This window comes from Myotis yumanensis, unplaced genomic scaffold (genome assembly GCF_028538775.1).
Source record: "Myotis yumanensis isolate MYYU_CA2020_CCGP unplaced genomic scaffold, mMyoYum1.0.hap1 SCAF_16, whole genome shotgun sequence".
NCBI classification, from domain to species: domain Eukaryota; kingdom Metazoa; phylum Chordata; class Mammalia; order Chiroptera; family Vespertilionidae; genus Myotis; species Myotis yumanensis.
In genome coordinates, this window is record NW_027223767.1 from 52697852 (window position 1) to 52705160 (window position 7309).

Genomic DNA, 7309 nt, shown 5'->3' on the forward strand with positions numbered 1-7309 from the left:
GAGCAGGGCCCCAGGGACACCGGGCCCCAGGCTCCTCCCCAGGGGCCGCAGGAGGCAAGAGGCCGCCCTGGACCAGTGCCTGGAGGGGCAATGCCACGCAGCCAATTCTGGGGACAAAGGCAGCTGTACCTCCTTCTGCATCCCTCAGGCCGAGCGGGGCTGAGGGGCTGAGAAAGGGGAGGTGGCCCTGAATTCAGGCCTCCAGCCAGGCCCTGCCCGGCCAGCTGGCTGACCGCACCGCTGGCCCTGGGGAGCCGCCCTTGGGCCTGACCCTGACTGACTGGCTGACCTGTGATGGGTGTCCGTGCCTCCTGCTCCGTGGAACAAAGCCTCTTTCAGCCACGGGCGAGAGGCCACTTGCTGGCAGGGCAGGCCGGCTCGTGAGCCGACAGCGGGCAGATAGGTAACCGATAGATACCCTGCTGTCCTGGGGAGGTGGTCCCTCCTTGCCCAGATCCCCTGGACCGTGGGCACGTAGGGATGCAAGGCAGGAAGGGAGGGCGGGGCTCAGCCTCATCCACAGGGTTTGGAGGCAGGAAGGACCCCTGAGGGTGGGGAGGGGTGGGGGCCCGAGGGTCTGGTGTGGGTGGCGGGTGAGGCTGGGCCAGCCTGGGCAGGGCAGGGCAGGGCGGGGCTGGCTGGGTGCTCTCACAGCACCACGGAGCTCTCTTTGCAATCGGGTAGTCCGTCACCCCCTTGCTCCCCCCAGCTGAGGCCTCTGGACCCCGCACTGCCCAGCTGCCCTCGGCCTGCTGCCCTCAGCCCCCAGCTTCCTTTCCACCCCCCCCCCCCCAAGCTGTTTCCCTCTCCCAGGATCCCAGGCCTTGCTGGGCCCAGCCCTTGCACCTACTCCCCTGCCCTGGGATTGCCCCCTCGTTGCCAAAGCCCCACGACCTCACCCTAAAGGGGGGAAGCGATGGGTTCGAAAGCAGCCCCCCCACCTGTGCGCTCACACTTCCGGGTCAGGCAGAGGGAGTTGGGGTACCCTGTCTCTCACGTGCACACACATGGTCCCCCCACCCTCCCCTCAGGGCCACCCCCACTGCTCAGCCTGAGCCTCTCCCGCCCACCTGTCCACCACCGGCTGGGTTTCGATTCTCCCGCCGGCGACCTGGCCACCTGCCCAGCGACACCCTGTCTGACTGCCCCCAGTGCCCAGCCTTCCTCCTCCTCCTCTTCTCCACCTCAAATCCTCGACATTCCCCGCCTCCCGGGAGGCCGGGGTGGACTGGTTATGTAGGGCAGCCAGGCTCCCTGGGCGCCCACGGAGGAGGAAAAGCAGGTTACAGCCCCGGGGCCTCGGCTGCCGGTCTCCGCACCAGCAGGAAGCGCAGGCACTGGCAGGCGCGTGTGTGCAAACCCAACGCGGCCCAGGCTGAACCAGCCCGGCCTGCGCACCCCCATTTAGTCCCCAGGCTGAACGGCCTGCGCACCCCCACTTCGTCCCCAGGCTGAACAGCCTGGCCTGCGCACCCCCACTTCGTCCCCAGGCTGAACCGGCCCGGCCTGCGCACCCCCACTTAGTCCCCAGGCTGAACCGGCCTGCACACCCCCATTTAGTCCCCAGGCTGAACGGCCCGGCCTGCGCACCCCCATTTAGTCCCCAGGCTGAACGGCCCGGCCTGCGCACCCCCACTTAGTCCCCAGGCTGAACCGTCCTGCGCACCCCCACTTAGTCCCCAGGCTGAACCGGCCCGGCCTGTGCACCCCCATTTAGTCCCCAATGTTGCTGGTGGTATTTTTTTAAAACATGTTTTTATTGATTTCAGAGAGGAAGGGAAAGAGATTGAAACATCAATGATGAGAGAGAATCATTGATCAGCTGCCTCCTGCACGCCCCACACAGGGGATCGAGCCCACAACCCGGGCCTGTGCCCCGACCGGGAATGGAACTGTGACCTCCTGGTTCATAGTTCGACGCTCAACCCCTGAGCCACGCTGGCCGGGAGGTGGTGGTATTTTCAATACAACTTAATTTTCCCACTTCTCCAGAAAGTTAACTGTTTAACTCTAACAAGACAAAGAGAAAACTCAGGAAGCCAGCAAGGTTGGGTGCCCACCTGGGGACTGGCAGGGGCAAGGCCGCCCACTGGGGGTGTAGAGCAGGGAGCCGTCTGGGAATAGAAGTGCAGGGCACAGGGGACCTGGGACCTGGGACAACCGGGCCAAGGGCTTGCAGACCTGGGGGCTTTTGGTGCAGCCACACGGGGAGGGGTCCCCCTCCCGGGTCCCCCCTCAGCCCGGGCTCCCCAGTGGGCCCGGACAGGACCGAGGCTCCCTCTTCCCAAACACACCTCTCTCTCCCACAAAATAATTTAATGCAACTAAATGGCTTGAAGTTGATGTAAAAATTACAGGCATGTGGGGGGGGCATGGAAGAAATCCTTTTGAAAATATAATTGAGTTAATGGAGCCATAACTGTGTCTCATTTTGGGGGTAATTGGCCTGCTTTTTGTCACTCTGTCCATTTACATACTCCTGTTTTCTTTTCGCTATTGATTTTTTCTTTATAAAGTGGGCCACTTTACTGCAATTTTAAAAGCCCCAGTGATGAATAAAAACCTCATCTTCCCACTCATTAAGACTCAGGAATTAGCCTGCGAGGGCCCCACTCATCAATTTGCGTAACAATCCCAGGCTGTTCGTTTTTTAGGTTGCGGCAGGAAAGGGGGGCTGCCTGCTCATGGTGAGGGGTGAGGGGGCAGCCAGAGTGGCCGGGCAGGTTCCGGGAGGCGGGTCCTGGGCGAGAGGCGTCTTGGGAAAGGTCCGCCTCCGGGGAAGGAGGACTGACGGCCACGCAGAGGTCCACAGACGCACCTGCCCGGATCCACCCGGGTCCCCTGGACGTTACCTGAGACGCCCTCCAGGTCTGGTCCTCCTGCCCTGCCCTGGGCCCCTCTACCAGCACCCGCCTCCTGTGACCATAACGCAGGGCCCCACCCACCTGCCCTGGGCTGCAGACTTAGGACACATTTCCTTTATAAAACATATATTTTTTAATATTTTTTTATTGATTTCAGAGAGGAAGGGAGAAGGAGAGATAGAAACATTAGTGATGATGGGCCCTGGCTGGTTTGGCTCAGTGGATAGAGCGTCGGCCTGCGGACCAAAGGGTCCCGGGTTCGATTCCGGTCAAGGGCACGGACCTCGGTTGCAGGTTCCTCCCTGGCTCGGGCCCTGGTTGGGGCTAGTGCAGGAGGCAGCCCATCGATGTGTTTCTCTCACATCAGTGTTTCTCTATGTTTTCTCCTCTCTCTTCCGCTCTCTCCAGAAAGATCAATGGAAAAATATCCTCGCCCTAACCGGTGTGGCTCAGCGGATAGAGCGTCGGCCTGCAGACTCAAGGGTCCCAGGTTCGATTCTGGTCAAGGGCATGTACCTTGGTTGCGGGCACATCCCCAATGGGGAGTGTGCAGGAGGCAGCTGATCGATGTCTCTCTCGCCTCGATGTTTCTGACTCTATCCCTCTCCCTTCCTCTCTGTAAGAAATCAATAAAATATATTTAAAAAAAAAAAATCCTCGAGTGAGGATTAACAACAACAAAAAGAAACATCAGTGATGAGAACCATCCATCAGCCGCCTCCTGCTCGCCCCCCATGGGGATGGAGCCCACAACCCGGGCCTGTGCCCTGACCGGGAATTGAACCTTGACCTCCTGGTTCAGAGGTCGACACTCAACCACTGAGCCATGCTGGCCGGGCTAGAAAACATTTCTTTAATTCTAAAATCCATGCACACACACAGTAAAAGAATCCAACAGCACAGAGGGACAGAGTGACAGCAGTGCCCCTCCCCTGCCCCCGCCTCTACAGGCAACAGCTGCGAATGGCTCCCTGCCACCTGCCCCTGGTTGTGTGGTCTCCCTCCCTCCCTGGGGGACGCCCTCCGTGTCTGCCACTTCTCATGTCTCCCTCCCCCGCTGGCATGTCTGTGCCGTGTGCCTGGGGCTGCCCAAGACCCACCCGGATCTCCGGTGCCGATCCCGGGACCGTCCCAGCCGACGGGGGCGGCCGGCCGGTTTCCACGCCTCTAGCCAGGGTCCGGCTTCTCGCTCTCCGCGCCCTCGCAAGCGTGTCTGGAAGAGAAAGTTCCTACAAGAGGAGCTGCCAGGTGGAAAGGCCCCCACATGTCGGATGGGGATTGCTACTGCCAACCCGCCCGGCAAAAGGTGCCAACCCCACCGCCCCCCACCACCCCCCCCCCACCGCCCCGCACAGCAGCGTCGGCTTCCCTGCGCGCCTGCCCAGGCTGGAGGCCGCCGCTCATTCTGGCCTCTGTCACCTGGTAGGTGCCATGTGGCGCAGGGTTTTGTTCCATTGGCTTTCAGACCGAGAGCCCTGGCCAGTAAGAGTGTCATCCTGAGGGGACGACTGTGGGTTCAGGCCCTGTCACAGCACGTCCAAGAAGCACCCAGTGAGGCAGGAGCGCCTGGAACCCCAAATCCATGTCTCTCTCTGAAATCAAGAAACAAAAGGTGATAAAATATATGTTTCAAAGCTATGACTCAGCTGCAATCAAGCACCGTTCTGAGCGCGCAATCCGATGAGTTTCGGCATCGCCCGGGCAACTGAGACACGGAACTCGCGGCACCGGGAGCTTCCCGCGGGCCCTCTCCTCCGCCTCCCGCCCGCCCGCCCGCCCGCCCGCCCGCAGCCCCGGCAGCCAGACCCGCTGTCCGTCCCTGCAGACGAGTTTGCCTTTTCTAGCAGCTTCCAGAAACAGTCACACAGGGTTCCCGGCTTCCTCGCTCAGCACAGGACCTGGAGACTCACCAGGGGGCTGTTTCCTCGTGACGGCCGGTGGTGTCTGCCATCGGGGCGCCCCCATTACTGGGCCCCGGGCTGGGACATGCAGGCCGCCCCAGTTTGGGGCTGTTAATGAATGAAGCTGCAATGAGCCTCAGTGTAAGGCTGTGTGTGAGCCGTGCCCAGGGTGGCCCAGCTGGGTCCGGCGTGTGTCTCTGCCGCTAACGCTGCCACACTGCTCAGCGGCTAACAAACTCCCCCCGCTCCCCGCCCCCCCCCGTGGGCGCACCCGGACCACCGGGCACCGCCGGCCCATTCACCCAGTGGCACCGGAAGCCGTGCAGCCGTCACTCTGTGGTTGTAACTTGCATTTCCCTCATCAGTCCGCCGCCTTTTGACATTTGTTAATAATGATGTTTTTATCGTGAAAAAAATATCTGTTTATGGTTTTGAGGTTTTGTCACAGTTTCCTCTTATACTGACCGTGATGGCGCTGGTCCCAGGAACCGCCCTCGGTGGGCACCACTTGTTTCTTAGGTGTTTCTAAAGCGACGGAGCCACACGGGGCTCACATCCCCCCCCCCCCCCCCCGTGGGAAAGCCGTGTAGAGACCAACTTCTCTGCCCACCTGGGACACCAGCGCCCGCCTCCCGGGGCCTGGCCTGCCGCCTGGGCACCTCTGCCTGTGTCTGACTCACTCTCTGACCACAGGGCTCACGCCAGGCCCAGGAGCCTGGAGGTTACAAGGTAACCTGAGGGCACCCACAGGTGAGCCCGTGGGCAGGTGGCTGGGGCCCAGAGAAAGGGAGCTGGAGGGAGGGCCCCAGGTTGTCAGCCCTGACCAGTGAGCCCCAAATCCACTCCCGCTTCTCCCCACACTTGCTGTGTTTCCCAACACCCACTGTGGCCATGGTCACCTCCAGCTGACCTCATGGGCGAGGGATGTGAGTGGCAGGGGGCGGGGGGGTGGGGTGTGGGGGGGTGGAACAACGGGAGCCCCTGGGGCGGGGGAGGGGGCTGAGCCACCAGGCTGGACCCCAGTGAGATGGAGCCACCAGGCAGCTGGCTGAGGGGCTGGGCCCCGAGCAGGGGTGGGGGGTGGGGGTTGGACCAGAAGCCCTGCAGTGACTCCAGCTGAAAGGGCACGCAGACCGCACCTTCCATGCAAAGAAGAGGCCTCCCGCCGGCCGGCGTGGCTCAGTGGCTGAGCGTGGACTGTGAACCAGGAGGTCAGGGTTCAATTCAGGGCACAGGCCCCGCTTGCTAGCTCCATCCCCAGGAGGGGGGCGTGCAGGAGGCAGCCGATCCATGATTCTCTCTCATCATTGATGTTTCTATCTCTCTCTTTTTTTCTGTCTTTTTTTAAAAAAATATTTTTATTGACTTCAGAGAGAAATTAATAAAAACATATCTATCTATAATAATAAAAGCATAATATGCTAAATAGACCGGACGTCCTTCCGGACGAAGCCGGGGCTGCGAGGGCCAAGTCCCTTGCACGAATTTCGTGGATCGGCCTCTAGTATTTTCTAAAAAGGGGTGGTGGGTGGTGGGTGGTGGGTGGTGGGTGGGAAGAGATCAACCAAAGAATTTTATGCACAAATGGACGCAGATGAGGGGCGGGGGCTGGGGCTGGGCGGCCTGTCCGTGGACGCGTCACACTCCAACATAAAGATGAAAAGGCAAGAGGCCTCCAGGGCGATGCAGGGCGATGCAGGGCAGGCGGCAGAGGGAGGGGTGAGGGCAGGAGGGGGAAAGGGGCTGCAGAGGAGGTTGGGGGCCCGGTTTGCGGATGAGGAAACCGAGGCGCCGAGAGGCCTCACTCACGCAGGGCGCCCAGGCAGCGGGGAGCCAGCACTGACCCCCAGGGGATGCGGGCGGCCCCACACCCTGCGGGGCGCCTCCCCGCCCGCACCCCTGCGACCCGGGGCGGTGGGGCCCGCCGGCCTCGCGTTCCTTCCTCTGCCGTCTCTTTGCGCCTCCACTTCCCCAGCCGGTGCTGGTTTTACCAAAACAGACACTTTTCGGGGGAGGGCGGCACGGGAGCCTTCGGGGTCCCCCCGGACCCCGGGAAGGACTTCCTTTGCAGGTGGCAGCTCTCCCACCCCAGCGAGGACCCCGCCCCCCGGAGCTTCCCTTAGCAGGTGGGGAGCCCCGGGGAACCCCCCCCCCGCCTTCCTCACCGGCGTCCAACGTCCTCTCGTGCTGTCGGCAGCCGGCGCACCTCCTCTCTCCTGCGCGACCCCCCGAAACCGGGGTCCGGGTGGAGCAGGTCGGGCCGGGCGGAGGGGAGTCCCCAGCGCGCCCGCCCCGCCGCGCCCTCTGCTGGGGGCCCGCGGCCCTCCGGGAAGACCCGTCACGTGGTCAAACGTCGCCTGCTCTGATTGGCCGGCCTGCACTCCGCGCCCGCCCTGATTGGAGCCGGCGCTGTGATTGACAGCCGGGCCGCGAGGGGGCTGGGGCGGCTGCGGGGGGGGGGGGGGGGCGGGGCGCCCCGTGCTGTGGGCGGTGAGCAGGCTGCTGCCCCCACCCCGAGGGCTGTGGCCTGAAGTGTGACCCCAG

The 7309-nt window shown here is 62.5% G+C and overlaps 1 long non-coding RNA gene across 1 annotated transcript; it reads right to left on the reverse strand.

Annotated features, from left to right (window-relative positions):
• Nucleotides 1-3021: 3021 nt before the first annotated feature.
• On the reverse strand, nt 3022-7067 carry LOC138993968 (uncharacterized). Its single transcript, XR_011468360.1, has 3 exons — nt 6931-7067; nt 4284-4456; nt 3022-4077 (listed from the first exon to the last, which is right to left on the reverse strand). It is a non-coding gene; the product is annotated as an uncharacterized lncRNA (long non-coding RNA).
• Nucleotides 7068-7309: the final 242 nt, after the last annotated feature.